Source organism: Berghia stephanieae, chromosome 10 (genome assembly GCF_034508935.2).
Source record: "Berghia stephanieae isolate SIO BIC M18660-M18661 chromosome 10, UCSD_Bste_1.3, whole genome shotgun sequence".
Lineage (NCBI taxonomy): Eukaryota > Metazoa > Mollusca > Gastropoda > Nudibranchia > Aeolidiidae > Berghia > Berghia stephanieae.
Window position 1 is genome coordinate 46,337,812 of NC_088369.1, and position 8,850 is coordinate 46,346,661.

An 8,850-nucleotide genomic window follows, 5' to 3' on the forward strand; every position below is an offset into this window, starting at 1 on the left:
TTATTATTATTATTATTATTATTTATTATTATTATTATTATTATTATTATTATTATTATTTATTATTATTATTATTATTATTTTATTATTATTATTATTATTATTATTATTATTATTATTATTATTATTATTATTATTATTATTATTATTATATTATTATTATTATATCATTATTATATTATTACTATTATTATTATTATTATTATTATTTTATATTATTATTATTATTATTTATTATTATTATATTATTATTATATATTATTATTATTATTATTATATTATTATTATTATTATTATTATTATTATTATTATATTATTATTATTATTATTATTATTATTATTATTATTATTATTATTATTATTATTATTATTATTATTAATTATTATTATTATTATTATTATTATTATTATTATTATTATTAACCTCACTTACTCCCATATTCCTGCAACTATTACACGAACATTGCAAAAACTAATAGTAATAAATCAATTATAAATATTTTATATCCACCTCAATACCCATTAATCGCAATATCTCCCCTACCCCCACCCCTCCCCATCCCCCACCCCCCTCCTCCCTCCCCACTCCTCTACTCCCTATAATAATATCAGACACCAAAGAATAATAATAATTACTCTGGCTTTTGCACACCACACAAGGACCTTAGCAGCCGTCGTTGTGTTGTCTGGCTTTTGTTTCGTTGCTTTGCCAACCGTGCCGGAACATGGCCAACTTTTTATACGTCCCGCCGGAATTGGAGCACCACAATAGGAGATGTTGGTCTACTCGTTGGATGATGGCCATACACGTTACATCAATACCGATGACTACAACTACAATAAATACGTGAGGTTTAAATATATATATATATATATATATATATATATATATATATATATATATATATATATATATATATATATATATATATATATATATATATCGGCCACTCTATCCACTTTTGACTGTGAAGCACAAAAAGCTGTCATATTTTGGACATATGCGAAGACATGATAGTCTCGAAAAAAGGATAATGGAGGGAAGAATTGAAGGAAAGAGGGGCAGAGGAAGACAAAGGAAATCCTGGACAGATGGCATCAAGGAAGCTACAGGACGGCGCATGGCAGACTGTAACGAGGCTGCAATGGACCGTGAAGGATGGAAGGCCATGACATCCGACCTCTGGAAAGAGATGGAACCCGGATGATGATGATGATGATCCACTGATCGTGCTCAAAGCCCTTTAACAATGAGTCTCTAGTCAACAGCAACACTTAACATGTAGGACGAGGCATGAAGCCTGTTAGGCGATATTCTATTTTAATTTCGATAAACAAAGCCGATAATGAACAGGTACTCATTTTACACCCGAGTACGGTGAGACAATGTGAGTAAAGAGGCTTTCCAGGGACTCAACCATGCGCCGCTCAGAGGAGGGCTCGAACCCAGGACCTTCCGATCCAAATGTGAGTTTCATACCAGTAAACCACATAGCGGCCATAGTACCTACAGAAACCGACGCATACTTATTTGCAGGTCTGATAACCCAAACAGTTATGGAAATACTGTGAAACCAGCATAAAAAACAGTCCATTACAACACTGTTCAATCAGTCTATCATTGTACTCGGTGAACAGACCTGCGGAAATGGGCACGTTGACAAAAACAACATAAAAAAGAATGGCATGATCGCTTACTGGTAATTACTACACTGCTGAATAGACAGTATGCGCTTGGCTAAGAAGCTCACAGCATTGCCATGCGGAAGTAAAACGGACCAACACACAAAACTATGTTGTAACCTTGAGATTTTATAGTCTGGATAAGACAGTTAAGTGAGAATTACTCATAAACCTGGATGGCAAAAATAAAACCCAATAACAAAGACCCGAGTGGTGTCAACTTCATTCTATCTATAGATAGTATGCGCTTGGCTAAGAAGCTCACAACATTGCCATCCGGAAGTATAACGGACCAACACACAAAACTATGTATAACCTTGAACGTTTATAGTCTGGTTAATACAGTTTAGTGAGTATTACTCATAAACCAGTTGTTTACCATTAGCCTTTCTGTGGACCGATAGTCGATGTTTTTGTTTTTGACCTGAAATTCACTCACCACGTCGCGCACGTGCTAAAATGACCTTTTAACCCCTTACTGTGGACAGGAAGTGTGTACATTAATTATTTTGCCATCCGTGTCTTCTTGAACTATTTTCAAGGCAGGAAAACACGATGCAAAATATCATCCATTAATCTACGCGATGTCACGACTTAGTTTAGAACAACGTCCCGTGCCATTGGTCATCTTCAAGCTGGACAGTCTGTGACCAATGTCGCAAGAATGTTTAATATCACAAAAGGAGAACTGTATATTCGTTAGTGGATCGATTTGAAATGACACGAACGGTAAGGGACCGTGATCGACCAAGATATGGGTGTGACTGTTGTGGCGGTTTTGTAGTCAAATGAATGAACTTGTGTGATTCCCCCCCCCCCCCCCCCCCCAAAAAAAAAACAAAAAACAAAACAAAACAAAAAACAAAAACAAAACAAAACAAACAAACAAAAACAAACTAACCCGTGTCAAGCACCTCTGAGCACTATTTGTAGATACTGCCTCTATATCAAATAATAATCATAATAATTATAGAGCAGTAAAATTAGGTGCCCCAAACATAAACAATAACAAGTTGCTAGTGATTTTCGTTAGGGGCCGGAAAAATTTACGCACAATATAGGTCTCCCAATTTTGTAGTTTGAGTTGTAGGCAATACACTTTCAGTATTGAAAATATGTTTACATAAAATCTAACAGTTGCAGAAATAATAATATAAGACTAAATTATTCTGAAAATCAGGCTCCGAATAATTCTCGTTTTGTTCACACCAGCGCAATAATTTGCTGTGGTCTAAAAATAGATAGACTGTAACTTTTGATATATTTTACGTTTGTTCCATAAAATATCCATATCTAGACATTATTTGATGCATGATCGAGTATTTATGAATATGTGTTTCTTTTGCCACCTAACAGCCAAATTTTAAAGGTTATTTTTTTCTATAATTTACATTGGAACTTGAGCTATCAAGACAGGAACATGTGGTTTGCCATGTGCTTCTAGACCTTGTTTACGTTTGGGGCAGCCAACTTTACTGCTCTATAAGAAGGTCGTTGCTTCGTGCCCGAAAGGTACCGAGTTCGAATACTCGCGCTACGCTGTGTGGTCTTGAGCAAGTCACCCAACCCCGCCCTAGCTCAGTGAGAACTACGGCTGACGCCTGGCTGGTCTCAGTCTTCCTTTGGAATACACCCTAGGGACAAATTCTCTTATAGGATTAATAAAGGGACTTTTATTTCTTGTATTCATTTCATTATTGTTTAAGACCGCGAGTGGGCCGTTTTGCATCAACTTTGCGTTGGTTGAACTCTGACCCTGGACTGAGATCAATGGAAACAATTAACAACATGGATGGAGAGATCAGCTTTCGGGAATAAGATTAGCGGAAGAGCAGCGTCCCTTGATTGGACGTCACCCATAGTCTGTGACGTCACCGGCGGACGCGAGGACTACAGCCGCATGCGCACAACCAACATGACGTTCTCTCTCTAATAACTTTTACGCCGTTGACGTCACAGACGATGGGTGACGTCCAATCAAGGGGCGCTACTCTTCCGCTAATCTCATTCCCTATACTTATCGACTATGACGGAATCACACAATGGGAGCGATCTATATTCATGTTTTCGTCCAACCGAGTCATCAATCACATGATTTATTGCTGTCCAACGATTGGATATTTCTTAACAAATGTAAACACGCTGCTTTGTTTATGAAAATTGTACACATACCCGTGTGTCAAGCTGAACAATTGTGACGATTGATATTTCAAATGCTGTGAACACTTTTCACTATTTGGGTCATTTTTGACACAGTTTGCAATGTGACCAATGAGCTCGAGCACATGGAAAGCTAATATAGATCATGCCCATTCTCAGCACGCGTCTTTCGGACTGCGTAGCTTACTTCTACTAGTTGGTTGAATAGATGTCACTAGAATACACCGATCAGACTATAAACGTTTAAGGTGATGCACAGTTTTGTGTGTTGATAAGTTTAATCGGACGGGCAGTTGTTGTGACTATTATACGTCAACGCGTAACATCAACACTAACTCGATGTGACGCTGGTGATCCGATATTAAATTTGTCTATTCCAATTATTGTAGATTTAAATCGATATCAACACCACAATGAGACGATATACGAGAGCAGCTGAGAAGAAATCGATATTTTATGGGTTTCGATAATTAGTTTAGACTATTTCGATATGATTAATATCCTGGGGTCGCCGCCATTTTGGTGTTACATCAAATGACAACAATAACAACAATCATGAATATTCATGATATTTGAGGAAGCTTGTTGATGTCACGCCATTGGTGTGTGCTTTTTGTCAGGTTTTAACACACCCAAACAACATCAATAGCATTTCACGCTCTCCTTACCAGCCATCTTCAGGATTTTCCCCAAAACTTCACACCCAAATATTTTTTTATCACTCAAACACAACAGCAGTAAGTTCTTGCGATAAATAATTTCTTTAGCAAAACATGCTCTACAACACACTGTTCGTTTTCTTTAAATTTTATGATCTACAAAAGAAATTCGAATAAGAAAAATGTTGGTTGTATCGTAAAGAATGTGACGATTTTCCTATAGTTGGTATGGAGAGGGTTAAGCAAAATAAACATGGACATGTCTATAAATAGAATGAAGATGACGTAAGTCAGGTCTTTGTTATTGCTTTATGTCATCCACGTTTATGAGTAATTCTCACTAAACTCTATTAATCAAACTGTGAACGACCAAAATTACAAAAGTTAATGGTCACACGACCAAAATTACAAAAGTTAATGGTCACACATAGTTTCGTGTGTTGGTCCGTTATATTTCCGGATGGCAATTTTGTGAGTTTCTTAGCCAAACGCACACTATCTATAGATGCAATGCGTTTAACTCGACTCATACATATTTGCAGGTCCGATAACTGAACGCAATGGGCATCATACGTCGTGACGTCACACTTTTCTCTCTACCGGTTCAAAACTCTATGGAAGTGTGCAACCAGTCCTTCGGATAATGCACGAACAATAAACAGGTTAAAGATAGCATGCGCTTGGCAAAGAAGCTCAAAACATTGACATCCGGAAGTAGAACGGACCAACACACAAAACGATGTGTAACCTTAAACGTAATAGTCTGGTTAATACAGTTTGTTGAGCATTACTCATAAACGCGGATGGCAAAAAAAAACACAATATCAATGGTTCGAGTGACGTCAACTTCGATTTATCTATAGACAGTTCGAAGATGACGTCACTCTGGTCTTTGTTATTGTTTTTTTTTTTTTGCCATCCGCGGTTATGAGTAATACTCACTAAACGGTATTAACCCGACTATAAACGTTCATGGATACACGGAGTTTTATGTGTTGGTCCGTTATACTTCCGGATGGCAATGTTTTGAGTTTCTTTGCCAAGCGCATGCTATCTATAGATTGAATCTATTTTTACTTTTTACAAAATCGAAATCATAAGGTGGCATAGCCATTGTATTTGCAGGGTGTATAGATAGAATGAAGTTGATGTCACTCAGGTCTTTGTTATTGCTTTTGCCATCCGCGTTTATGAGTAATTCTCACCAAACTACTATCTTTATGAGGATTCTTAGGATTACGACGCTTGCAACACATTTTGGTCATATCAGCGTCCGTAAAAAGGAAGAAAATGGGATAGTAAGAAGTTTTAGAATTACAATTAACGTACACCCAAAGAAAGGTAATACAAATGGGAATTAGTTCAAATAGGGAACAGATGTAGATTCCAAGAGTACACTATCAAAGTACTTAGTTTGAGATCACCTTAAAGTCTCATCCAGACACAAGCACAGGTCCCCACTAGAAGGAATACACTCAAATGCTTACATTATACATTCAAAATAAAAACATAACAATACATAACAGAGAGATGATTTACAAGGAAAAAAAAATATCATCTCCCAAAACAATAACTATGCATTTGACTGTTTCCCTCCCAGCCAGGACTCCGGCCAGGGCCAGGACAAAACCAAGTAATCTCATTCCAAGACAAAGACAGAAAGCAAATTGGAAAACAGATATACAGAGATAGAAGGCACAGTAAGTGCCACCCTGCCCACTATGGGAGGTCAGGAACCCCACCCAGGGAACAATGGTTACACACTTCCAAGTAGATTTGAACCTGTATTCTGACATCAGCTATTGCTCCTAACTATGTGCGCGATTTGATACGGTTGTGATGGACAATGCGTTGGGATGAGAGAATTTCCATTACAACGATGAACCCGTCAAAGTTTAGATTAACAGACCTGCGATTAGGTATACGTCGGGTTGACTACAATTCTCACCCCCTCCCCTTCTCCTTCCCCCGCCCAGGATCAATCGGTCCAAAACACACAAACCTATGTGTAACCTTAAACCTGAGAACTAATCACACAGCTAGATAAGATAAAATATGATAAGTTATTGTATTTTATGGATTCTTTATGGAAATTGTATTTTGTGTTTAGATTTCGCAAAGCAAACGTGCATTTATTTTCAGGTCTGATAACCCAATTCCTCATGGGCCCATTGTTGTCATGGAAATCTCAAAAAAATTTTTTTTTTTAAATGACCCAAAATATTGTCTGGTACAACAATGTTAAACTAGGCCCATAGGTGGGTTCGGATGTCAGACCTGCCTATATGTACACGTCGGTCAAAAACCCGTCGGATGAAATAAAAATCTAAACACCAATCATTCAAACAGAATACATTTGTAAGTAAATACATTAAAAAATAGTAAGCTTTGATATAGCGCAATAGCCACTGAATGTGCTCAAAACGCTTTACAAGGAGTCCCCGACCACAGCAACACGTAACATGTAGAACGAGACATGACGCCTGTTAGGCGAGATTGCAATTTTTTTCCGACAGAGACAGCTGTTAACGGCCAGGTACTCATTTTACACCTGTGTACGGTGAGAGAATATGAGTGAAGAGCCTTTTCCAAGGACTCAATCATGCGTCGTGTGGCTCGAAGCCAGGACCTTCCGGTCCGAGAGCGAGTGCCATACCTCAAGACCAAATAGTCGTATATAAAAGTATTAATAAGCTAATTAAAGAGTGTAACTTGTATAGAAGGTATGCGCTTGGCTAAGAAGCTCACAACATTGCCATCCGGAAGTATAACGGACCAACACACAAAACTGTGTGTATCCATGATCGTTTATAGTCGGGTTAATACAGTTCAGTGAGCGTTACTCATAAACGCGGATGGCAAAAAACAATAACTAAGACCTGAGTGACGTCATCTTCGAACTATCTATACTTTATTATTGATAACTAAATTAAATTGATTTTTTTCCAGATGGCGTAATAATTAAAAAAGACAAAAACGAAAAAAGACCCAAAAAAATTCAACTGATGTATCAGAACTAGTTGAGATAACACATTTATTGTTTAAAATAGATTGATAAATATGATAAATAAATAGATAAATGAATTAATATATATATATATATATATATATATATGAACATTTCAATAAATAAAATAAATATATAGATTTTATTTCTTGATTTAAAAGTCAAATTTTCAAGAAAAAAAAAACGGAAAGAATAATGACGTAAACGATATAGATCAACGTATATTTATTTCAGGTCTGATAACCCAAAATGTTATGGCCCCATTGTTGTCGTGGAAATACTCTCAAACAACGTAAAGTATTGTCCATGACAACGTTGTTAAATCAGGCCCATGATTGTGTTTGCTTACCAGACCTGCAAATAGGTGCACGTTGGTTTATGCCGAGATGTTGAATCTGTCCAACATGAAAAACTTTTACTCTACAGATTTCAATGATATAATTTTATAAAAGCCTTTTCAAGTCTACAATTTACATATAGACAAAAATACATCAAACAATGTCAAGACAAACAAATCAAATTAAAAAAAAAAACGAAATGAAAAAAAAAAGACAAAGAAGGTAGACTGAACAACAACAATGAAAGATAAAAAGCAAATACCCCCCCCCCCCCCCCCCCTTTTTCCAACCAAAAAACAAAAAACAAAAAACAAAAACAAAACAAAACAAAACAAAACTGTGATTGAATTTCGTTTAACTGTTTGTGTACTTACATAGAGAGTTTGTGTACTTACATAGAGAGTTTGTGTACTTACATAGAGAGTTTGTGTACTTACATAGAGAGTTTGTGTACTTACATAGAGAGTTTGTGTACTTACATAGAGAGTTTGTGTCTCAAGCTTTGAGTGTTGATATCCAAGGATAAGTCAGGAAAAACAAAGGATTGATGATTGATGATGTCTGTTTAGTGTGTCCGTTAGTCTATTGTCGTGTGTCCGTGAGGCTGTTTCCGTGTGTCCAGCCAGACTGACTGATGAATGGTGTGAAATCAGATCACTAATACATAAACTGAAACCCTCCTCAACTGGAATCAGGTTCGGCGATCCACACGGCCGCCAAATTGTTTATTCTAACCCAAACTGCCAAGCCATTCCACGGTGTGAAATGGTGCCGATGATTGGTGTGTGTGTGTGTGTGTGTGTGTGTGTGTGTGTGTGTGTGTGTGTGTGTGTGTGGTGCGTGGAGTCGATGGCTGGAAGCAGAATGTGGTCACCTGCAGTGTGAGAGATGAGGGGCTGGTGGGACAAGTCATTGTGTCAGGCGGGGTTTTTAGTGGTGGTGGTCAGGGGTGGATTGTATCATCATCATCATCATCATCATCATCATCATCATCATACATTCA

The 8,850-nt window shown here is 36.9% G+C and overlaps 1 protein-coding gene across 1 annotated transcript in view; it reads right to left on the minus strand.

Moving 5' to 3' along the window:
• Window positions 1-8,592, minus strand: part of LOC144955871 (uncharacterized) — a 24,631-nt gene extending 16,039 nt beyond the window's left edge. The window contains exon 1 of the mRNA XM_078886101.1: window positions 8,327-8,592. The gene's annotated coding sequence lies outside the window, so the exon portion shown is untranslated. The remainder of the gene's footprint in view (window positions 1-8,326) is intronic.
• Between the last annotated feature and the right edge of the window lie 258 nt (window positions 8,593-8,850).